This window comes from Sciurus carolinensis, chromosome 7 (genome assembly GCF_902686445.1).
Source record: "Sciurus carolinensis chromosome 7, mSciCar1.2, whole genome shotgun sequence".
Classification (NCBI taxonomy): domain Eukaryota; kingdom Metazoa; phylum Chordata; class Mammalia; order Rodentia; family Sciuridae; genus Sciurus; species Sciurus carolinensis.
Genome location: NC_062219.1, coordinates 112,016,035 through 112,040,849, shown reverse-complemented (window position 1 = coordinate 112,040,849; position 24,815 = coordinate 112,016,035). Strand labels below are relative to the sequence as shown.

The 24,815-nt window shown below is 53.0% G+C and overlaps 1 long non-coding RNA gene across 2 annotated transcripts in view; it reads left to right on the top strand.

The window, feature by feature from the left end:
• Nucleotides 1–1,193: 1,193 nt before the first annotated feature.
• The window catches only part of LOC124989643 (uncharacterized), a 47,322-nt gene continuing 23,700 nt past the window's right edge, over nt 1,194–24,815 (top strand). The window contains exons 1-3 of one of the 2 annotated variants that reach the window (XR_007109597.1): nt 1,194–1,405; nt 7,597–7,753; nt 17,784–18,960. This is a non-coding gene — a long non-coding RNA (uncharacterized LOC124989643). Of the gene's footprint in view, nt 1,406–7,596; nt 7,754–17,783; nt 18,961–24,815 lie in introns of those variants that run through there. The other variant, XR_007109598.1, reaches the window with a different exon arrangement.

Sequence of the window (24,815 nt, the reverse complement as noted above, 5' to 3'; positions counted from 1 at the left end):
CCCCACCACTCCATCCCACCCCAGACTCTAACTAGTTTCCTTCCTTCCTTCCTTCCTTCCTTCCTTCCTTCCTTCCATCCATCTTTCTTTCTCTTTCTCCCTCTCTCTCTCTCTCTCTCTCTCACCAGAGATTGAACCCAGAGGTGCTTAACCACTGGGCACCATCCCCAGCCCTTTTTATTTTTTATTTTGAGACAGGGTCTCAATAGGTTGCTTGTAACCTCGATAAGTCACTGAGGCTGCCTTCGAACCTTCGATCCTCCTGCCTCAGCCTCCTGAGCTGCTGGGTTACAGGTGTGCACCACTGTGCCTGGCCTGTCTGCTTTTACACATGCTGTTCCCTCAGAGGCAATGTCTTCCCAATGTCCTCACCTTCTCCATTTGGTAATCCCACCTGATTTCTCAAAATTCGTCTCAGCGGCCCCTCCTCTGGGCAGCCTTTCGCCCTTCCCAGGCAGGAAACTGTGACTCTAGAGACCCTGGCACACCCCTCTTCCCCTTCCTGGGACTTGCTTCCACCACGGTCACTATCTGTCACTCCGTTGCCTGGGACAGGGATGGTTTCTTATTGGTTTTGTTTCCCAGGACCCAGCACATGGGCTAGTGTATGAATGCAAAAAACCCCAAACCAAACCAAAACAAACAAACAAAAAACAGAAGTTTATTGAATGGCTGGAAAGGAGAAGAGATGGAAGAAATGGAATGAGAAGGAAAAATGAGGAGGATAGATGGGGAGGGCAATCCCAGGCCAGGAGCCAGTGGGGCGAAGTGGCTCAGCAGGGGCCAGGAGCACAGGATTCCCCAGTCCCGGGGGCAATGGCCCCAGCGGATCTTCTGGGGGTCACTGTCCTAAGTGGGGAGTGGTCACCTGCCCTGTTTATTCTGTAGCTCCTGGAGATGGTCCATTCTGTCCCTGGCACTAGACTGGACACAGGGCCCCTCGCCTCTGCCAGCTGCCCTAGCCGCAGGGTGATGGGGAACTAGACCCTCCTAGGTATCTGCAGCCCCGACGAAATGAACATACCCACCTCGGAAAGCGGGCCTCCACCCAGGCTCTCTGCTGAGCTGACACCTTCTTAGAGGATATCGCCGGAAGCCACAAGGCCCTGCCGGCCATGCCCCTCTCCTCCACAGGAAGCCCTCAGAGGAGGAGTGGGGCTCCTCGGGGCCTCTTTGGGGTTGCAGCTCCTGGCTCCCACCCAGACTGGCTCCCCGGGTGCCACCCCTCCCCAGGGAGGATGGAGCCAGGGAGGACGGAGTCCGCCGGCTGGCTGCTGCCCGGCCTGGTAATGAATCGTCTCAAAGTTTGCCGCCCGTCTGAATAGCTTTGCTTCTGAAAGGGATTTGTGACAAAGGGTACATTGACATCCTCCACCAGACAAGAAGGGCTGCCTGCACGCACAGGGTAAGGGCCTTCAAAGATGGCAGAAAGCGCCCACAGGGATTCTGACATTCTCTCGCTGAACTGTCTGGTGGGCTCAGCTGGGGCTGCAGCCTTCCTGGTGGTGGGGCTGAAAGGGTACAGGCCTGGAGCCGGAGCCCCTGGGAGCAGCCGTGGTCCAGAGTGACCTGCTGAGTTGGGATGGGGGTGGAGCAGGGCTGGCCACTCAAGGCCCTTGGCTGTTCAGCTGATAACTTAAAACGTAGCTGCCCTGTGCTGGACACTCCCTTCTCCTGGAGTCCTCAGGGCCAGGATGCTGCCCAGTGTCATTAAGGCCCAGCCTCGGTAGACAGTGCATTTCTGAATGCTAGGGTTTCTGTCCTACATGTCTAGGTGGCAGGGTGTGGGGGTCTCTGGGGCATCTGGCAAAGTGGGATGCCTGGCCCTTAATCACAGTGCTGGATTTGATTTTGATTTTGTTTGTTCAGAAGTTATTGGGAACAGTATTTTTATTATTGTTGATTCAATTTAACGACCATATGTGTGTGTGTGCACATCTGACTTTCTCTGCCAAAAAACTGGTTCTGTGGAGGCTGACTGGGTTGGGGCCTTGAAATAATTCATGTATTTATTCAATAGGTTTTTTGTGAGCATAGGTTGTTCCCAGGAATGGCCGAACATCTGTAGCCCCAAGGGTGGCCCTCACGCACAGGACCACCCTGAGCCCAATCCATTTGACTTAGAGGAACTGGATGAGAAATATCTCTGGGATTGACCTTTATTTGATGAACACATGAGGACAAACAAATCATGGCTTGGTGGGGCGGCCTGCCCTGGGTCTGCAACTCTGCTGTTTCAGGGGACACTGCCAATGCCTACGTAATACCAGGCATGGCATCTGCTGCAACTTCACCCACAAGCCAGGAGGCCATGTCTTAGAAGTGTGTGTGTGTGTGTGTGTGTGTGTGTGTGCACGCTCCTGCCTTTCTGGAAAGGGTACCAAGTGAGAATCCCGACTCTGCCACGAACCCCTATAAGGATGGCAATAGTATCTCTATGGCAACTGACTTTTCCTCTCTTACCTCAGTCCCTTCGCCTGTGAAATGAGGATAATGGGAGTTACTACTTCCCTGGGATCTTGTGAGGATTAAGGAAGTGAATACTGTAAAACACTTCGGACAATATTTTGCATGTAGTAGATACTCAATAAATACTAGGTATTTTCATCACTACTGTTACTAATTGTATTATCACCTGGATAGGTGTCTTAGGACAGGTTGCCAGAAGCAGAGCCAGAGATGAGAATGCATGGCTAAGTGATTTGGGAGAGCTCCTGGGGAACCAGGAGTGGGGTAGGGGAGGTAGGATGGAAAGAAGAAGCAAGCAAGGTGCATGAATTTCAGAGGAATTCATGGCTTCAGCATAGTCCTGTGGGAGGACTCCAGGGTGCCTTGAGGTTGTACCAAACAGAGGCAAGGAAGCTGGGACCTCATGCTCCTGTGCCCCAGTCATTGGCTAAGGGCCACTTGGGGAAATGAAAACTTCCAGGCACTTCTGGCTCTGCAGGTAAAGCAGCTCCCACAACCTGAGGGCAGTCACCCAAGGAAGTGACAGGAGGGAAAGTCACAGAAATGGGGGGAGGTACCTAGGGCTGATGAAGGGCTCTGGGGGCAGCACTAAGCTTATCCTCCAGAGAGAGCTCTTGGGAGGGATGAATGAGCGAAGCCTCTGCCCAGGCCCTGGCAAGAGCAGGAACTTGGTCAAGGGTAGTCCCATTCTGTCCTTGTCGTCAGCCACAGAGTGCATCTGATCTAAGACAAGAGTCACTCTGGGGTCTGCAAGGCCCTGTCAGACACCAAGTCTAATATATTTTTATAGGACAGTAACGTGGTTGGAATGGGTCCCCCAAAGTTCATGTGTCAGAAACAACCCCCAACGCAGACTTGTTGAGAGGTGGGACCTGATGGGAAGTGTTGGGGACGTGTGGGCTCTGGTCTTAGGAGTGGACTAAGGTTGCTATCCTGGAAGTGGGTTTGTTAAAAAGGCAAGTCCAGCCCCTTGTGTTCCTCTGCTCTTGTCCTCTCTTGCCCTTTGCCTTCCACCATGGGATGACGCAGTAAGAAGGCACCCCCAGCACCATGCTGTTGAACTTCTCAGTCTCCAGAACCATAAGCCAAGAAATTTCTGTTTTTTTATAAGTTAGCAGTCTCAGGTATTTTGTTAGAGCAGCACAAAGGGACCAAGACTGACAGTGGGTCATCCGTGACATAAGGAACCGGTGGGAAGAACCAGGGGCTCAGGCTGCCTGAGCACAGAGGTGGAGGCTTGGCAGTTCCAGCCAGCACAGGCTTCCCTGGGTCCTCCCAGAACACTGGAAGTGGGATGGAGAGAAGCTGTGATGATGTGACACCCACATGCCCCCCTCCCCTCTCCCCCAGACACCCTGCACTTGCCACCTCTTCCCTACCCCCATGAGGAGCCCTGCTGTCCACCCCACTCTGCAGGCCAGTACTGCCCTAGGCCGGCCTCTGGCCAGAACCTTAAATCAGGACACACAGCTTGTCAGCAGCTGCCCCAGTCACTGGCAAATCCTGGTCATGGCCCTTTAGTGTCCCCCTGGGGACTTCCTGCCTGGCTGTTAGAGAACACATTGGAGAAAATAGCAGGCCCTGTACAAGTGGCTTCTGAGAGAAGCCCAGACCTCTCTGGAGAGCTCCTGTGACCAGGAGAATTCAAGCAGGGGCAGGACATCCCTGTCAGGGTGTGTCTAGAGAGTTCCTACATTAAGGTGACAGAAAGAACATTATCACCTATCAAGGACTGAGTCATCCCCCTCTCAGACTGATCCTTTCATTGAAGGTAAAACTCTCAATGACCCCGTGAGGCCTCTGCTTCTGGAACCACTTTTCACAGCTGAGGACTCAAGTTCAGAGGCCAAGTTTCAGGTGCAAGGTCACACAGTCCCTCTTTAGTCTTCCTGCTCAGCCCTCACCTCCTTGGTCTCTTCCCAGCACAGCAGCAGAGCAAGCCTGGCATTCCCACAGGCCTGTCCTCTTCCCTCCTGCTACCAGTGCCCTCGCTAGCCCACTCTGTCCCTCTGCATGTCTGTCTTTGCTGTTCTTCAAAGGGGCTCAGTGTCAGGGCCGTGGTGTTGGCTGTTCCCTCTGCTGGAAGGCTTTCCCCCCAGACACCTGTGTGTCTCCCTGCACTTGCTTTGGGTCCCCTTGCCAGTGTCACCTACACGGGCTTCTCTGTTCCCTTTACCTTGTTAGTGTGTGTGTGAGAGAGAGAGAGAGAGAGAGAGAGAGAGAGAGAGAGAGAGAGACACACACACACATCCTGCCTTACTTCACTAAGACGTCAACCCTATCATGGCAGCAACCTGGCTCCCTGTTCACTGCTAGATCTGGCCCTACATCCCTGGGGCAGGTGGCCTGTGCTCCGTAAATACATTCTGGATAATAAATCAGGGTCAAGACATGAGTCAAAGGCTCTACCCATTGGGCACCCAGGGGCTGGGCCAAGGGGTGACAGCAAGGTCCTCCAGTCCTGGGCTCTGCTGTCCTGTGCAGCCTGACTGGAAGCTGCACAGCCCCTGGAAGCTGAGGGGTTCAGTGACCTCAAGAGAGCTGGGCCCCAGGCCTGGTCTCCTGTGCCCCATTTCAGCTCAGTTCAGTGTGGAGCTACATCTGCCTCATATTCTAAGCACAGCCTGGTTCTTGGGCTGCTCCATCTGTAGCCACTTCATCCTCACTTCCTTTCTCTTGATTCTGAAGCCTGGGGGAAGCAAGGCCCTTTTTCTCTTGGCCTAAGTTTGAAGCCCAGAAGAATTTGGCAGACTCTGGACTCCATGTCTGCAGTTTCCTCCAAAATGCCTCCTGGATCCCCTGAACACACATGCACTCAAAATACTACTTACTGAGCATCTTCTATGTGCCAGGCATGTGGACGAAGGGGAGAAGGAAATGACTTTCTGCTCTCTGTGCCACCACTAGCCCAACTTGGCCCGGGGGACCATGACAGTTGAAGCCAGAGGTTGGGATAATAAGCAGGGCCCAGACCTCCCTTCCCTCACTATACCCTTCTGTCTAGAATATGGGAGCAGGGAGGGAGCCCCAAGCCCGCCACAGCCTACTCCCTTGGACAGACGAGCCTCAACAGGGTGGAGAGCCATCCCGGGAGAGGAGGGAGGGCAGGCTGGGCACCTGGACTGAGGGAGATCTGCTGGGCTGCAGCCTCTTCCTCAAAGCCAGTTCTGAGAAAGCCTCGCTCCCCTGCTGGCCCAGCTGCTGACAGCCTTCAACCCCGGCCATGCCTAGAGCTGCCTGGGCTTCTGCTCTGAGAATGCCCAGGGTGCCTGCCTGGCAGGGGTCTTTCCACCCCTTCTGTCCTTCCAGGGGAGTGGTGGGCACATTTACCTGTGCTCTCAGAATCCAGGCCACAAGCTGTCACCTGCTGGTGCCCCACATATACATAGGCTTCCTCATTCCGAGAACTCAGAGACATTTGGACAGTTGGTCAGGTTTTTCCATGTCTTCACTGGTCACTGGCAATGCAGCCTGGAAGGAGGAGATAAATGAAGGCCTTTACCAGGCCAGCAAACAGTGCTCATGCGTGTCCTGAGGAGGGTCCCTGAGGGAGGGCAGCCACCAGGAACAGGCCAACACGAATACAGTCTCAAGTCTGGTGGGGTCTGTATGCAAAGAGGTGGTATCTGAGCCTGTCTGCATCTCAAAAGGGCATCGACAGTTGACCATGAACTTCCTCTCTGGGTCTAAGGATCCTAGAAGGTCCCCTGAGTGGGTGGCAGGGGGGTGAGACCCTCAAAACTTGTCTCCCTGGGCTCCCAGGCACCTGTCTCAATGGCCCTAGGACCCCTCACTTCCTCTATGATCCCACTGAAGAACTGAGGGGGCCCAGGAACAGATCAGCCCTAGTGGGGTCCTGGGACCCTAACTCCTCAGGGATCTGCACAGTGGGAGGAAGCTCCACATTCCCCGTGGCAAAACGGCCCAGTAGCTTCCAAAGCCCAGGCCTTTAACACTTGCCTTATCTTCTCCTTGGGTGCTGGGCTCCCCCACAGCAAGATGACTTCAGGGGCAGCTCCCAGTGTGACTGGTCTGTATCCCCAGGTCTGAGAAAGGGCAGCAACCAGGGCCTGGTTTCCATCTTACCTTTTACCGTGTGACTTCCATCATGTGATTTTGCCCTTCTCTGACTTGATTTCATCTGCAAAATGGGCAGAATGATAGTCCTGTTCATCCATCTGTGGTGAAGTTCCTTGAGATAATCCACATAAAGCACTTAGAACAGCACCAGGTGCTCAATAAATATTACCTGTTGTATTTCTGCCAATTCCTGGTGTTCCTTCCCAAGCTATGAAGGATTCTGGAATTGGGACCAGTTGGGCTTTCTCCCCAAGATGACCTGATCCTTAGGAGACTCGAAGGGGGCCCTTGAGTCGCCTCCAGGCCCCTGGGGGTTGCGGCTGCTCTGGAAAGCCCGAACTCACCACACTGTTTGGATTGGGTTTCTATTCCCAACACCGGTGAGAGGCCTGCTATTTATGGGTCCCCCATCCCACCCCCCAGACGGCCAGACAGTGCGTGGGCTGGGGACCACATGGCTGGCAGCCCATTACCCCCACCCCACCAGGGCACTGTGACCAGGGCACGTTCCACACATGGGTTATCCTGCTAGCTGGCCGGTGGCTTTCCCAGCTCTGCCTGGCTGCCCCAGGGAGGGGCAGAGATGGAGGGGCATGAGGGGTTGCCCGCCTTCACTCTGCCCTCCAGCTGTCAGCAGAATGTATTTGAGGAGAGGTGGGTTCTTGGGGGTCTTTGGGGATGACACACAACACCCGTTTTTCAATTCCACCCTTCCAATGACATATGTCATATGGTTTCTGGAGAGGTTAAAACTCTGGAGCCAGAAGGCCTGGGTTCAAGTTTCGCGTTAGTCAAGATGTGACTTTGGGCAAGTGCCCACACCTCTGTGCCTTAGTCTCCTCAATTGTGAGATAGAGCTGGTCGTAATACCTGCCAATCAAGGTCATCATGAAGGCCAAAATAATCGCTCTAGGGCAGGACCTAGTGCCACCCTGGACCCATAGAAAACACCAGACTCAGCCAGGCTTTCTTGTCCCTATAGGCCTGAGGGGAAGGGCAGCCCAGGGCCCTTATTCTTCATATGGTCTCTGTTCTCTGACTGGGCAGAATTGCTGTCCCCACTGTGCAGAGGGAGAAGATGAGCCCTCCAGGGGGAAAGTGACCTCTCTACGGTGGCACAGCTGGGGGAGGCAGATCCAGGTTCTTCCCAGCCCAACTGCTCCTCCTGATCGTTAACTGCTGGAGTCTTCTCCTCACCAAATAGGTAAGAAGCCTTGTTGGTTAATCCAGCAACAGAGGTGAGGCCCCTGACAGGTGTGTGTCCAGAGGGAGCAAAGCCGAGCCCCAACCCTGGGCTGCCTGCCCTCGGCCAGTGCTTCCAGTCAACGCACTCAGGGTGGGGATTATTTTTAGCATGTGGTGTTTGCCCAGTGGTGGGAGATATTTGTGAAGGGTCAGGCTGGTGGTGTCCCTTGGTTTTTTAACTGGAAACTGCTCTCAGACGTGGGGCTGAGAGCATAAGGCTTTGGCAAGCCCTTTCTCGTCTTGACAAAATGTGGCCATTTCTCCTTCCCGTTCCCCGTCTTGCCAAGCCCGCAGCTTCTGTTCCTGGCTCCCTGCCTCCAAGATGGTGACAGCCTTCCCAGGTCTGGTGGGATGAGCAAATTGGGCCAAGTGTGGTTTCCTGGCCCCGGCCCGGCATCTTCCCTCCGCTAATGAACCTGTGGCTAACCATCCGTGGCCTTGTGCGCCGTGGTTACAGCACCGTGCCAATGAGGCCAAGGTCAGGCTCCGCCCCTGCCGGCTGGTGTCGCATGCTGGCATTGCGTGCAGGAGCGCACAGTCTCACGGCCTCAGTCGACTGTCCTCATCCATGTGGCGTGGGCCAGGGGTGGGGAGGGAGGTGCACTCAGGCCTGGGGAAGGCCATGAGCCCTGAGGAGGCCTTTCTGAGGTGGTCCACCTGCCCGATGCTGGGCGAGGCATGGAGCCCAGCACTTCCCTAGGTGAAACCACAGGAGACCAGGAAAGTGCCAGGCAGGCAGGCACGGGACTGCTGAGTTGGCTCTGATTCACTTGGAGAAGCCCCCAAGAGGCAAATGGCATAGCATGGCAGTTAAGAGAACAGACTGAGGGTTCGAATCTCTGATGGCACACTTGAGAGAAGTGTGGTCACCACCCTGTGCCTCAGTGTCCCCACAGCATCCTCAGAACCTGAAAGGGGTCAGATAAGAGGCGTCTTGTGGAGAGGAAGTTAAGGACACAGCGCTCAGAACAGCGACTGCTACGCAGGGATGAGCTCTTGGTATCCCCTGTTCCACGGGAGTCCCTCCAACCCGACATCAGTCCCATGGAGCCTGACTCCTCGAACGGATTCCTGCCCCCGCCAACTCCAAGGCTATCATCTTCCCCTGTGCCAAGTCAAACCTTCACTGAGACCCTCAAGTAGTAGAACCCTGGGAGTCCAGGCGGTGGGGTGACCAGAATTCTCTACCCTCATCCTTGCCAGAAAGAAGGCCCATGTCCTCAAAGCAGGAAGGTGAGGGCAGGTGCCCTGCTCTGCTCCTCCAGCTCCTGCCCAGGAGGGCGCGGCTGCTGAGCTCAGGTCTATAAATAAGGGATCTGGGAGAAGCGACTTTAATTTGCACTTTACCTATTGGTGTTTACTTTGCTATTTCCAATATGGTAATTTAATTCTGTAGGGGCCCTGGCTGGGGGGGGGGGTACCTGGGGAGTGTGGTTACCTGACCGCACTAGGGGTGACTCCTGTGTCCCTGTGCAGCTCTGACAGAGACACCCTAGGGACAACCATGGTCTGTGGAGGCCATAGGTCTGGGCAAGGCCTCGAGGGGTTGATGGGACATTGAGACCCTGCTGTACCCAGACCCATAACCCTCCCTCTTCATTTGGCTCCTGCCTCTGACAGCAGTGCCAGCGTCTCCTCCTGTAATGCCAGATTCCATGTCTCTCCCTGTTCTGTGCCAGGGGCTCCAAGTCCCCTAAGATGCCTCTCTCCCTGAGAGAGCAACCGGGAACTCTCTGGGCTTCTCTATTGGCCATACAGTTATCTGTATGGTTCCTTAGGGGATGCCAGCTGCCTCCTCTAATTTTTGGATTTTCTCTTTCTATGAGTTGAGGGCTCCCTGAGGAGAGGAACATATACCCCTTGGACGCCGGCTCCTGAGGAGACAGGGCTGTGTCTGCTCAGACTGGAGCTCCCTGCCGGATCCGTGAGTGGTCTCTAGCTATCAGACTGTTTGCCTGTTGGCCTGGGGCCTCCCCAAGAGCAGGGGCTACGACTCTTGGATTTGCTCTCTGCTCACATCCCCCTCTCTGTCCCACCATTCCCCAGGCTCACTTCCCCAAAAGGGCTTTGCCTCCTCCGGTCGGGCTGTGTCTGTTAAGGCCACCAGGAGTGCATTTGTTCTGCTCCTCACTAGCCAGCAGAAGTGGCTGAGCAGTCCTGGTATGACTTGCTATTGGGGGTCCCTGCCTCCCTTAAAATTTTTTTTTCAAATTACATTTTACAACTTGTTGGAATAAAAACAAATACATGCATACTGTGTAAGAAAACATTTTCTTTGACGTAAAAGATCAGTTTTTCCTTCTGACTTAAAACAAATTTTTCATGGGCCCCTAAAAGTACTGAGCCCGCTACGCCTCCTGGAGAAGCTGCCCAACTGGCAGGGTCTTGGCTAGGCCTCGGTGGAGGAGCCAGCTCTGATCCAGGCATCGCCGGTGGGACGCCTTTCCCATCCTCTCACGCTTACCAAGTCTCCATGAGTCACACAGGGCTGGAACGCTTCTTCCTCATCAGCCACCAGCATGGCCACTGCTACTGCCACTGGTCACAGCTGTGATGGGTACCACTCAGCCCCTCACTTGCTCTGTGTCAGGGCCTGTGCTGGGCACAAGGTCCCTCTGTCCTATCTAATGTGCACGCCACCTTCTGAGCAGGTGCTGCGATTATTTCCTACTTCACAGAAAAGGAAAATGGGCTCAGAGGGAAGAAGCGATGAACCCCAGTCACCCAGCCAGTTGGTGGCGGGTGGGAACAGAGTCTCGCTCCTTCCATTTTAGAGAAGGGCCAGGCCAGGTGTAAGTGGGGGTCAGCGGTATGGATCAGCTGGGCCGCCTGGGACATGGCAGAAGGGAAGGGGCGAGGTGTGGAGAACTCATCCTGGGATTGACTGCCCCCTTGCCACCTCCCCTGGGGCTGTCAGTGCTGGAGTGGGGGTCCACAGTGCTGGAGAGTGGAGTCCCCACTCTACAGTGGGCGGGGCCATAGATCCTGACGGAGGTGCACCTGACCCCTCCCGCCTCCAGGCCTTTATCCCAGAGGCTGCCTGGAGTCTCGTCCAGGCCGGGAGTTGGTTGGGAGCTGGGTGGGAGCTGGGTGGGCGGGCCCAGAGGGTAGGCGAGAACCTAGAGGGTAGTCGGCAGCTGGGAGTGAGGGTGAGGACTGAGGGGAGCCAGAGTCCATGGAACCCTGGTCACGCAGAGCAGGGGGACCCAGAGCCACGTGGACAGGCCCTTCCCCAGGCTGTGGCCTAATGCCTGCACCTGGCTGGGGAAAGCCCCTCTGCTGCTCCTGGGCCACCTCCACATCCTAGTGTCTCCCTCTTTTCCCAATTTAGCTTGCTCTTCTTCATTTTTGAGCTGTATTTTTAAAAATCCACCCCGTGTGCCTCAACCCCCTCTTCACCTCCCGGTCTTCGCTGGCTTCCTCTGTTTCTCTCTGGGCCTCCTGCCCCCGTTTCAGTTTCCTCTGTGGCCTGTTAGGTCTCCCTGTCTGTTTTTCCTGTCCCTCTGTCCACCCGCTTCTCTTTTCCTCTGTCTGAGTGTCCCTCCAGCTCAGGCACTGTCGTCTCTCTGTCATTCTCTCTGTCTCTCTTTGTCTCTTTCTCATTATTCTGAGACATAATAGTGCCTAACCCAGCGGGGCCCACACGCTCCACAGACAAATTGCCCAACAGAAGCCAAGAAGCATGTGCTTCAAGGGAACGTGAGGCAAAGGCCCTGCCGATGTGAGATGTGTGTGTGTGGTGGGGACGCTGGGGAACAGGAGGGGGACAGGCTGGTCAGGTGCAGGCTCCCACTGCTGGGTGGGAGAGGCTCAGGAGAAGCAGGAAAGTGCTTTGTGCAGACCGGGCTCTGGCTAGGGTGGCTTTCAGGCAGCATGTCTTTCTTCCAAAGCCAACCCTTTGATCCCTAGAGACATAAAAGGAGCCATCTGCATTGGTGTTCCTACAGGTAGAGGAGTGGGGGAGGGAGGGGGAGAGAAAGGGGAGGGCTGGCGGACATGGGGGATGCTGAGAGGGGCTCTATTTGGTCTCCTGAGCCTGCAGCTGAGGGGAAACCCAAGGTTGAGGTCTGTCTCTGCACCCTCATGGGGGTCCCCTCTGCCACAGGCACCTGCAGTGACTGACCATGAACCAGGCTGTTTTCAAGATCAATAGGGAGGGTGTGTAATAGTACGAAACCCTTGTGAAGGGGCTTGGGGGATTTGGTGTGGGCCAGAAGCAGAGCCACGCCCTCTCGAAGTGACTTTTGGAGCTTTTATGTGCTCAACCTGCACATGTGGACTCGTATTTGGGAGCCTCCTGGTTTTCAGGGAGGGCTCAGGAGCCCCAAGACGATGCCAGGAGGCCTGCAGGAACTCCGTGGACCAGAGCGCCCGCGGTGGGAATCCCAGCTGTACCCTCACGGCCCCTCCCGAGCACAAGCCACTGTCCTGCCCCAGGGACATGCGCCAGAGAGTTGGCTAGAGGAGGACAACCCTGTTCATTTCTCACCCTCTTTTGTGCCAGGCCAAGTGCACGACTCTGCCTGTGGCTTCCCGGATGGGGAACAGCAGGAGGACAGGCCAACCGGCTGGTCCCAGCAGAGCTCGCTGCAGGCCACCCAGGCCTGGCTCCACTCTAGTTTCAGACAAGGAAGGGCGTCTGATGTGGCCTGAGGACTCAGGCAGCATGCAGGGCTCTCTCCAGCCTCTGCAGCTCCCGAGACCTCTGCCTTCTGACTCAGAATTCTCCAGAGGCCTTGATCTGGGGTGTCCATCCCCCTCAGTCCCAGGACTTCCAGGATTAGTGTCCCTGCCTGGGTTCTGTGTTTTGTCTACCGAATATGCCGAGTTTATTAAGCTCTGATCCATTTCCCCATCTTATTAATGAGAGTTGCCTGTTCCTGAGATAATCAATGTTTCCCGAGAAGTGCCAGCTAAGGGCAGAGATTTGACATTTGAATCAGAGGCTGTGCTGCGACTAAGTAGGGGAACGGGTAGGATTTCCAGGTAACGTTTGAAATATTGGAAAGAGTTAAGAAGATGTCCTTAACTGGTGGCAGACTTCAGATGCTTAGAGTCCCTGTGCTGGGAACATGAAGCATCCTGGGACCCTTCTTGGCACACGTGGGCTTAGACACACATATACAGGCACGTACAGGCACGCACCTTACTACACACACTCCAGAAGAACCAGCAGGCTGGCCACCTACTCCCACCTAGCTTCTCAGCCGCTGCCAGGGTTGTGACTTCTCGTCTGATTCCTTCCTGCTGATCTGTGAGCTGGGTGGGATGCAGTGACTGACAAAGAATCAGGTCAGGAAGCAGAACTGTGGACTGAGATCGCTGGCCCACAGCCACACGTGTCACATAAGTGAGGTCCAGGAAGACAGAGTTGGGGACGGCTATGGTTTGAAAGTCCCCACCAAAACTCATGGTGAAATTGAATCCCCTTGTGAGTTATTAAGAGGTGGGGCTAGGTGATTGGGTCATGAGGCCTCTGCCCTCATGAGTGGCTTAATCCATGAATAGATGAATGGGGTGTCTAGAGAGTGAGTCTGTTATAACAGCCCGTTCGGATCTGCCTCTTGAATGTGCTTGAGATGCTGCCGAGGGTTTCCACTAGCAGCAGATAAGGCCCCCTGACTGTGGACTTACCAGGCTGTAGAACTATAAGAAATGAATTTATTTATAAATCACCCAGTCTCAGGAATTCAGTTATAGCAACAGAAAAAATGGACTAAGACAGGGGTCACATGGGAAGCACATAAAATTGCACCACACTCTGCATTCGGGATACATTCAGGTATTTTCTTTCCAGGATAACTTTGGTTTGTATGTAGTACTGGGATTGAACCCAGGGACTCTCTACCACTAAGCTACTTCCCCAGCACATTTCTGTTTTTATTTTAAGGCAGGGTCTTGCTAAGTTGCCAAGGCTGGCCTCAAACTTGCCATCCTCCTGCCTCAGCCTCCTGGGTCACTTGCCAGGATAACTCTAAACGTTCTGTAGGGGTGGCAGGGAATACCAGGCTTCTAGCAGCTGACTATCTTCAAGTCCCATGTATTTTGCCTTAAAACTACACTTGTAGGATTTATTTTTGCTAGCAGATTTACTTCCTTAATTAAATTTGGCTTCAGCTAGCGTTAAAATTAGCATGCATTTCTTAAGAAGGTGTTCCAACAGATGAGCTCTAGGCTCCAGTTTTCGCCTGGAGCTGGGGGAAGCTCGCCTGAGAGGCAGCGTCAGCCACAGATAGCCCTCGAGGTGGGCACCTGGTTAGCTGAGACCCACAGCAGGTTCCTGGGAAGATGACAGGGCTGATGTGGTAGATGAAAATGGAGAAAGCTTACAGGTCTGGCCTCTAGCTTGGGATGGAGGATACAGCCCATTTACTTAAAAGTTATTAGAGCTGGTTTTGTCCAGTTCCTTCATTTTACAGACCCAGAAATGGCAGTTTAGGGTAGAAAGCAAACTGCCCCTGATCCCACAGCCAACAAACTCTAGGGCCAGCAGTCTAAGACACATCTCATGATTTCCGGTCACCGGCTCCATCTCACCTGATGCTGACATCCGGGTCTATCACTTGGGTCTTCCTCCCCCATCGGAGTGGGAGGAGTCAGGGGGCTTGGGGGCGCGGCCAAGGGGGTGCTGGAGAGGGGGTGTGGGTGAGAATGGGACTGTTTGGGCCACTTACTTCCCGACATGTTCCTTCCCCGATCTGGTCTCAGTTTCCTCATCCATAAAATGGAACACTTGGCCCTCATGAGCTCCAAGGCTCCAAGATGTACATACCAGAACATTCTTTTCTGGCCACTGAGACCTCAGAGATGGGATAGAGCCAGAGGCAAGCAGCAGAAAGCTGTGGCTCCAAGACCAGAAGGCGCCTGGTCCTGGGGAGGGGGGGCAGAAAATGGCAAAGTTAGTGCTGTGCCCTCCGCCCCAGCTATTTTTACCCTAGAACTCTGGACTGCAAGAGACATGGCTAAAAATACCAGTGGCCCGAGGCCTGAGCATCCTCTCCCCAGAGAGGCGGGTGGGGGCTGGCAGGAGCCGGGCGTGGGGATGGGGAGTCTGAAGGGCCTTCATTTTTCTCCTTTCTGGAACAGGGTGCCTCTGGGGTGTCTGGGAAGGGGAACCCCTCCCTCTAAAGAGCCTGGGAGAGAAGATAGCCAAAGAATAAGCTTGTTTTTATCATTTTTGGAGATCCCAGACAGTCCTGTCCACATACATGCGCATTTCTTTAACCCAATGTCATGAGTCTGCTATAATTTTGTATTCTGCTCTTTTTCACTTATTATTTCATAAACACTCTTGTGTAGCTGTGTGGTCTTCATATTTATCATTCTTAATGGCTGCATAATATTCCATCCAAGACACTTTCTGCTCCCTGATGGCAGGACATTTGATGGCTTCCAGTTTGCCATTAATATAAATAAGGCTGCCATGGACATCTTTGGGCATGTGGCTTTTTCCTTCTTATTAATTATTTCTGTAAGATAAGTGCCCAGCTTGGCGGGTAAAGCTGTTTTTGTGCTGTTTGATGTGGTTTGCCAAACTGCTTCAAAAGTAAACGGAGGAGGGTGTAACGTAAGGCTACAGCCCACACTGAGCACTTACAGTCAGGCTCCAGGGAAGTCAGAGCCAGGAGCCCACGGGAGCTAAAACAGCTGCCTCCAGCTCCCAGGGGCCTGCTCTCTTTCAGCTTCTCTGCTTCATCTCTGTTTCTCTGCTCCCCACCCCGCCCCCTCTTTTTTTTTTTTTTTTTTACCTAAAGAGCTGTCAGCTCTGGGCATACATCATCTTATAACAATAACCATTCACAGTTTCCTCCTTACTTTCTCATAGGCACTGTGCCAATTGTCTATATCGGTTGTCTTAATTTTCTCTGCTACTCTCTGGGATAAGAATTATAATTATCTCCATTTTACAGATGAAGAAACTGAGGCATGGGAAGGCTAAGTAACTTGTTCAAAGATGTAAAGTTGGTAACCGGTGACAACAGGTTCCCATTCGACTGACCTACCTCACCTCAAACATGTGCACATGACCCACACCAGTCTGTGCGTGTGTGGCGTGGGAAGTCCCAAAGAGAAGTCCCAAATCCATGTCCACAGGCCAGCCTATCATTTCTGTGTCTCTGAGCGCATCCGTGAAGTGGGAGAAACTGATTGGTTGAGCCAAGCCAATGAATTGGAACCCTGTAAGTCAGGGCCAATCAGCTGCGAAGGGGCGGGGACAAGCAGGGTGCATAGGGGAGGAAGTTGCGCCCTGAGGGCAGATGGACAGCTACCTGATGTCCCAGCATTTATTGCACTTTGCTAAAAAAATTTTTAAGAGGATGCAACTGGTGTACTACTAACTTATTGCATTTGTCATTTTTTGGGGTGGTCGGTCGGGCTGACCGTGCTTCCTTGAGCGTCTTTCTTTACTTGTGCACAGCCCACGTGTGCTGAGAGGTGCAGGAGGATGAGGTCCTTAGGGCACCCTTTTCCTTTGTCCTGAAAGCCCAGGACGCTTTGGTTGGCTTCCTAATGAGTGTTTCGGAGGAGCCGCCTTCTCTGTCCTGTTACTTGGACTAGACTTTAGCCCCGACCTCTAGGCAGGAGAATCTCTGAGTGCGTCCTCGCGCGTCTGGCCCCTTTTCGGGAATGAACCAACCTCTCAGAGTTTTCGGGAGCCACAGGTGCCGCTCAGATGGTGGGCTTCTTGATGATACCTTCTGCTCCTTGTCGGCCGGAGGATTTTACCTCATCCCTGTTCTGGGTTGACTGTGGGTGCACCTCACTTCCCAGCGCAGACAGGTTTGCCCTACCTGTTCTCTTTGTGAGAATCTTCCTTATTTCTTTTTTCTTTCTTTTTTGGTACTGGGGATTGAACTCAGGGGCACTTGACCACTGAGTCACACACAGCCCCGCCCTGTTTTATATTTTATTTAGAGACAGGGTCTCACTGAGTTGCTTAGCACCTCACTTTTGCTGAGGCTGGCTTTGAACTTGAGATCCTCCTGCCTCAGCCTTCAGAGCCGCTGGGATTACAGGTGTGTGCCACCACACCCAGCCCATATTTCTTTTAAAAGGGCAGGATCCTGTCCTGCCCGCTGTCCCCAGGTCCTATGGGTGACAAAGTATCCACTACTTTAGCTCCAAAGCAAGGAGCCTCCCATCAAGGAGAGGAAAGCCTGGTAAGTGATGTGTTACAAAGTATCACACAGCTGACAGTGGCAGCCCCTCCAGGTCCTGGGAGAGAGGAGAGTCTCAGGCAGTCAACGCTGAGGCCGGAAACGTCCCTGTGGGCAGAGATGGCACGCAACCCTCAGGTCAGCCTTTATTCAGTAGCCAGATGACTTTACACTGGGCCACCCCCTTTCCCAGCCAGCTGTTCCCAGCTGTGGGTGGAAGGGGTGGCCAGGAGAGCTCTCTGAAGCCAGGGTTCAGGTTTGCCTGTGGGATGCCACCCACGACCTTGGCCTCTGCTGTCCAGATCTACATCCAGTCCCTGGGAGCCGGAACTTGTCCAGTGCTTTGGCCTGGTAGTTGATTTCTGGAGTCCTCATTGGAACTTAGATGGTCTTTCAGGGGACCCTCTTCCTCCGTGCCCTGGATATGCTCAGGAGCCACCCATGGGCAATGAAGCTGATAGAAGCTGTAGCAAATGCTGGTCCTCTCTGCTGGTCCCCTAGGATTGAGGGAAGTCCTGGCTCCTTATAGGAGCCATGGTTCTGGGCTGTTTTTTAAAAATCTCTGCTCCTAATGTGAGGAATATAGCTATTCCCAATTCTGAAGATTGGCAGACACAATGTCCTGAGGTTGCCATTTGTTTCCTGTGGCCAGGACCACCCTGTGTTCCTTTGTGTCCTTTCTCTTGGAAATGGAAGTTTTAGTTGGAGACAAAGCTCTCCACCGCTACATTTCCCTGCTGCCCTTGCAGTTAGATGTAGTGGTGACTAGGTGCTAGCCAATGGACTTTTGAGAAGGGAGGACTCTTTCATTTTTCCCTGTGCTGTTGGCAGGGATGCAAACGTGATAGCAGGAGCGGGAGCAGTCATTTAGGACCATGAGATGAAAGCTGTCATTGGGAGGTGGAGCTACAAGATTGAAGGAGACCGGAGCCCTGACCTGATGACGTCTCCATGTCATCCCTGGATCATACTGGAATGTGTGTGAGAGAGATCAACTTTTATCTTGTTGAAGTTTCTGTATTTTGGGGTTTCTTTGTCCCAGAAACTGAATCGATATACTCACCTTTGCTTGTCTCCATGGAGCAGTCACTTCTGGGCTGACATGGATATGTCTGGTTACAGCAGGGGCAGGGACTCCACGTATCAGTGGACTTTGGTGATCTTTGGGTGGTATACACACCGTTGTATGGTCCCTTCCCACAATGACTTTGAACTTGCTCATGCAACTTGCCTGGACCAACGGGACATTAGCAAGCACAATGGTGGCAAGGCTTGGTAAGCTCTTGCCCAGTGGGACCTGTCATCTTGGAACACTCACTCTTGGGATCTTTCTTCTCTGAAACCAAGTGTCAATCTGGAGAAGCCCAACCTCACCATAAGGAGGGGCCACCCAGGTAAGAACCCAGGGGAGAACAGAGGCCTTCCCTCAACCCCAGCCTGCACCGACTTGCCAGCACTTGAGCAAAGCCGCTTGGAAGTGGAACTTCCAGTCCGAGCCTCATGGAACAAAGACGAGCCATCCTTGCCCCACCTTGTCTGATTTACAGAATCATGATCAAATAAATGGCTGTTTTAAGCTACTAACTTTCGGGGTGGTTTGTTACGCAGCATTGGATAACTGAAACACACATGGATGGACACGGGCCCTGTTGCTGTCTGAAAAACTCCATCGTGCTTCTTTCTACTTCAAAATGGCAAGCAGGTCTTCCTACGCCTGATACCACGAAGCTATCCGGGTACTTGCTGTAGCTCTGGAAGCACAGAAGGGGCAGCAGCCTCACAACCCTGCCGGGTGACTGTGGCTTGGCTTATTGCTCTGACTTGGAGCTCCGGGAATGGCTGTGGGTTCTGCTGGTCACACTTGCTCTCTAATGCTGCTGAGGCGCCCTGTCCCTCATAGAGGGGCTTGAGGGCAGTATTCAGAGGACGAGGACTGACGGCCTCAGTGAGGGATCAGCAGTGCTCACCTGTATAAGTATGCAGGACCAGGTGGAGAAATAAAGAAATGAACGGAGGAATGTGAGTGGAGGACTCATCCGGGTCAGAGCAGGAGGGCCAGGTGGGCGGGGGAGGGGTCTGCAGAGAGTCCGGGTCTGCTGAAGCGCTGCTTTGGGAATATTTTTTAACCCTTTAAAATATAATTATAGTAGCTAACATTTATTGAGTTCTTACTATGTGCCAGGCACTGTGTGAAATGCTTTATGTACATGATTATTAATCATCTCAACAACCCTGGGAAGTAGGTATTATAACTTTCATCCCATTTTATAGATGTGGAAATAGAAGCCCAGAGAGGTTAGGTAACTTGCCTGAATGGGAATGGTAAGATTTGAACTTGGACAGTCTGGCGCCAACACCCAAGGGCACAGCTGCCATGCTCGGGAGATAGCAGGGACCTATTTTCCGTCCCTGGAGGAAGCCGGGTCTGACATGCTTTAAGACACAGCAGCCATTCTGAGCTTACCATGTGCTCCCGGAGAACCGTGGTCAGAAGAGAGGAGCAAGAAGGGAGGTGAGTCTGGGGTCCACGTGCCAGGCCGTGGGGCTCAGAGATGGCACCGCCTGCCCTGCCTGAGCGCTCCTGGGCCACTCCCACTCACTCCTCAGAAATGCGTCTGACCCACTCACACGTGTCCTTAATGCCAGGTTCCAAGAAAGCCACCTAAATACCTGGTATTTGAGATGTAAAGGGACCGGCTCCCTGTACTTAGGGCTGTGCTAACTTTTCCAATTATAGCGCCCTATTTTCCAAAGTCTAAAATGGACATATGTTATAACTGTCTTGGGCCCCAAGGTTTCAGAAACACCCTTACGTCTCCTGAAATACAATCGTATATTTTAGACTAATTCCTAAAGGGCCAAGTGGGGTTATCTGTGACATCTGCCAGCACTGACACAGGTCTGGCCTTTGTAAATGAGCCAGGAGGCTGGGCCCAGGACAGGTAGAGCTGAAGGAGGGAGACCCACGTGAAGTGGGAATGGGGAGACACGGCCCTGTCCTCAGGGAGCCCCAGTCTGAAGGGGAGGGGACAGCACTGTCCTGTGGACCTGCTGCTACCGGTGGGCAGGGGGTATAGGGAGGCACCTCTGTGGCTCAGCGGCCTGCTGTGTGCCGTGGAGGTCAGAGTGGGCAGTATAACTGAACTTTAAAGGCTCACTGGCATTTTCTGGCCAAACCCAACTATCATTATTAAACATTTTTTATGCAAGGGAGATGTGCTTTTCTGGTTCCAGCATGTGGCCAGTGGATGCGGTGAGTAAATGGGCTAGAACTAATCCTGTAGCTAAACAGGGAGGGCTTCAGAAAGTAAACACCTCACTTGCCTAATAGCTCCCAGGGAGGGACGAGAGATAAAGTGTCAGTTCTTAAACTGCCCTTTTCCTGAGATGGGGAAGCAGCTGCTTTGGCAGCCAGGCCTCCACACGCTCCTGGGAACAGCGGGCAGAGCAAACTGTCAGAAGATCAAGGGCAGTTACTGGGAGAAGGAGGATGTCCCACAGAAGGGAACAGAACCCTGGCCTCGCTTCAGGAGAGCTGGGCGTCGGTAGGTTCAGTCCTGAATTGGTTGGCCACTGCTTCAGAAATGAGGAGGCATCCCATTTCCCCAGGGTCCTGGAGGAGGAGAGAGCAAGGGAAGAGTAGACATAGCTCAGGGACTCAAGGGACAAGGCTACCAAACGTGCTGGGCCATGGCAAAGCAGCACTCTAGGCCTGGACAGAGACCAAGGCAGGGTGGGTGCTCTGTAGTGTCTACGACACCTTGCCAGGCCGTGCCAGGCCCGTGTGAGTCTTGTGGGTCAGAGCCAGATTAGGAGCCCACAGGGTCAGTGAGGTGAGACCTTTGGTACTGGCTAGCGACTCTTTTCCAGGGCCAGGAGAAGCCTGTCCTAATCTCACAGTGGAGAAGGGCAGGGAAAGGGGTCTGTCTGGGTCCGGGAAAGTACCTTTACCACATTGGGACTCGGCTCCTGCCATAATTCACTAGAGTTGACCCTCCATCAGGCTGGGGATGCTGCTCTGCCTTCTATGTTGCTTTGTCCCCAAAGCCTGAGACCAGATTTGGTACACAGTAGGTGCTCAATTTTAAAACTGCCCAATTAGAGTCCATTTTTATTTTATTTTTTATTTTTATTTATTTATTGGGTACCGGGGATTGAACTCAGGGATATTCAACCACTGAGCCACATCCCCAGCCCTTTTTTGTATTTTATTTAGAGACAGGGTCTCGCTGAGTTGCTTAGCACCTCACCTTTTCTGAGGCTGGCTTTGAACTCTCAAGCATCCTCCTGCCTCAGCCTCCAGAGCCGCTGGGATTACAGGTGTGCACCACCATGCCTGGCCATTTTTATTTTTGAGGCCAACTCACCTTCTACTAAAAATCTGCTTGATAGTGTCCCTACTTCAGGGACAACTCCTCAGAAGCAGTGGATATAAAGTTAATTTGCTAATATAGTGAATTAGAACCCCACCATGGGCTCTAATTTTGAAGGTGGAAATGGTGAATTTGGATGATGATCGCTGTGCAGCAAGTCCCATGCAAGTTTCTTAACAGATATTATATGACTTGATCCTTTAAGGAAGGCTCTGTTTTACAAACAAGGAAACTGAGGCGTGGGAAATTACATGGTACACCCGAGGTGACGCCTCTAGGAAACGGCAGAGCTGGGACTTGAACCCGTGCCCGACTCTGACTCCACCCTCCCTGACTTTGTTGGAATTCCACAGATTTTTCTTTCCCCCCAACAAGTTTTGTGACTGAAAAAGGCAATTCTTCAAAGATTTATTTAGGGGTATGTGCCCAAGGAAGCCCCAATCCCTAACAGGTGGGGGCCACCAGAACCGGAAGAGGGCTGGGTCTGAGTGCAGCCCTTGACTCAGTGACACCGGCCACCCAGACCAACAATGGATCATCCTCCAAAGCGTGTGCCACCAGCCTTGTGAGTTCTACCTGGAACGTTCCCGCTGGGCCTTCAGAGAATACGGCCACGCAGGATTTCCTAGAGCTGGAAAGTACCTAGAAGGTACCTCACGGGGCCTGTCACCTCTTTGCTGAAGAATCCGGAACCGAGAGTCACTTTGCTGACAACAAGAATGCGGGACCTGCTGCCCACAGGGACAGCCCCTTCTGCCTTGCTCTTCGGGTTCTTCGTTCGGCCTCAGCAGTGACCATCTTGAAACTTTTATATTTGCTGGAACATTTGTTATGATTGTTCTCATGTTACTGTGTGTTTGTGAAATGCCCCCTGCCACATTATTATCTCCCAGCGTGCACCAGGCACTGGCCATAAATTATTTTTAATCTTCATTAACACTCTACCATTATTGTCCTTCCCCTATGTATAGGAAAGCAGAGGGTTGGAGTGGTCATGGATCATGCCAAAGGTCACGTAAACCCCTAAATATCAGAACCAAGATTTGAAGCTTTGAGCTCCAAAGTTCTCCAACCAGTTCTTTCCCTCAACTAGCTGTTTGCACAGATTTGCTGAGAAGTTTTTAAAAATATATCTTCTTTACAATAGTTACAAAAAAGAGGGAGGCCACTCTGTACATCCATGTGGCTCTTGTGTGTGTCTAGGACATCTCCAGGAAGAAGGCAAATGACTGGCCACTGGTGGCCCAGGGGATGTCCTCCAAGTGGGAACATGGGATTGGGAGGGAGACTGACTTTTCACTGTAGTCTCCTCGGTGCTGATTGGTCTTTCTGACTGTCTTTCTGCTACCTTTCTTTCTTCCTGTTCTTTCACCTTTTCAAAAATATATGAAAATAATTTTAAAATCAAACAAGAATATAGACTCCAGAGCTGGGCGTGGTGGCACATGCCTGTAATCCCAACGGCTTGGGAGGCTGAGGCAGGAGGATCCTGAGTTCAAAGCCAGCCTCAGCAACTTAGTGAGGCCTAAGCAACTCAGCAAGATCCTGTCTCTCAATAAAACATAAAAAAGGGCTGGGGATGTGGCTCAGTGGTTAAGTGCCCCTGGGTTTAATCCCTAGTCCCCCCACCCCTGCCACCAAAAAAAAGAACACATACTCCAGGATTTCATTGTCAGGCTTCTTACAAGACAGCGTCCCTGGGGTAGGGTCTTGGGAAGCTGTTTTAACAAGCATCTTAGGTGGGTGCTAAGCTGCCTGGAGGCCAGGACCCAGCCCCGTCTCTGTTGGCATTTCCTGTCCTCCCCAGGTCCTGAGGCTGGGTCAAGGGTTGGCACTGACAGCTCTGTGAGGAGCTGAAAGTTGCCTTAGCTGTGGGAATCTCTTCTTCCGTGTCTCCCCAAGGACATTTTCTAACCAGCTGTCTTGACCCCTCGACCTGCCGTGAGCTAGCACCCCAGAAGGCTCAGCCTTTGTCCTGTGAACTGGACACAGCTCAGAGGTCACACCCACGCTCAGGCCCCACCACGACACACACCTGGGCCTGCTACTCTTCCGACTCCCTCAGTCACGCCCTGGATCCCTCAACCTCCAAGGACCACCAGGCCTGTGTTCTATGGTTCCCTTATATCAATGGCGGCCTCCCCGTGGCCTCCCATCTGCAGCTTGGCTTTTTTACTCTGCTGTATCTCAGGTCTCTGTGTGTGTGAAGAGTGGCATAGCAGTTCCCTGTGTCTTCCAGTCTCTCTGGGAGTTGGTGGAGTGGTGGCCAAGGTGAGAAATTCTGCAGCCAGACCACCTGGGTTCAAACCCCACGGTGTTCCACAGAGCTGTGTGGCCGAGGGCAGGCTTTTACTATCTGTGACGTGAGGATGGAAGGAGTTGAGATGTGTAAAGCTCTTAGAGTAATGTTCGGCACACAGGAAGTAGCCATGAATGTTCACAATGGTCATTACGATTGTCAGAATCTCAGCGGGAAGATTAACGGGGCCGTTATTTAGTGTCCCGGGCTCTGGAGTTGGGTATCTTGACTTCCAATCCCTACTTTGCATCTTTCGAGCTCTTTTACTAACTTCTCAAAGCCTCTGTTCCTTCATCTACTTAATGGGGAAGTCTTCCTCACAGGATGGTGTCTGGTACCAAATAGTTGCTCAATAAAAATCCAGAGCACCAAGGTGGGACAGAAGGGAGCCTGGCTAGCAGAGCATGCACCCGGGCGGCTGGCAAAGATCTGCTGGCACATCTGGCAGTATGCAGAGGCAAGAGGCCAGGCCCTCCTCTTCAGTGCCCAGTGGGGTAACTGCAAGGAAGACCCTACCTTTCCCAGGTATTCATGCAGGAGCACCAGGCCTGCATCCCAGGACAGGCAGGTACCTGCCAATGCTGTCAGAATACCCACTCCCTGCTGAGCGGTGGACCCACCAGAAGACCACCGCCATCTCAAGGCACATCACTCCTATCACCTAATGGACGGGAAACTTTCCTTGGCCATATGGCAGGCAAGGGATCTGACAGCAGGCTCTGACTCACCCCGAAGAACAGCAGAACAAGCAAGAGCAGCCTGCACAGTTGGGCCTGTGGGCCTGGCTCCACCAAGTCCTGCTCACCAGCCTGGGAGGAGCTGCCCCCGAGCCTTCACAGCGCCCCTTCCGCCGCCCGTGGACTGATCAGCTCCCTTCTGATGCTCCGGCCCTTTTTTAAGGAAGTCCATGAGTCTGGCTTACCTGGCTCTCCCCGATGGAAGCAGAGGGGGAGGAGTGTTCCAGGCCTGTCCCAGCCCATCACCCATGGGCCGTCTTCTGTTGGACAGTCGTGGTCAGCCACCCCAGGGCTGGACACAGTGCTCTCCTTAATGTCTTAGTTGACTAGTCGTCTGTCCAGGCTCCCTGTAATAGAATGGAAATCCCACCAGGTCTGAGAGGCCGTTCTTATTCCTCTTATCATTTCTAGAGATTAGGCAAGTAAAACTCAAGCACAACGCTGTAATTTAATA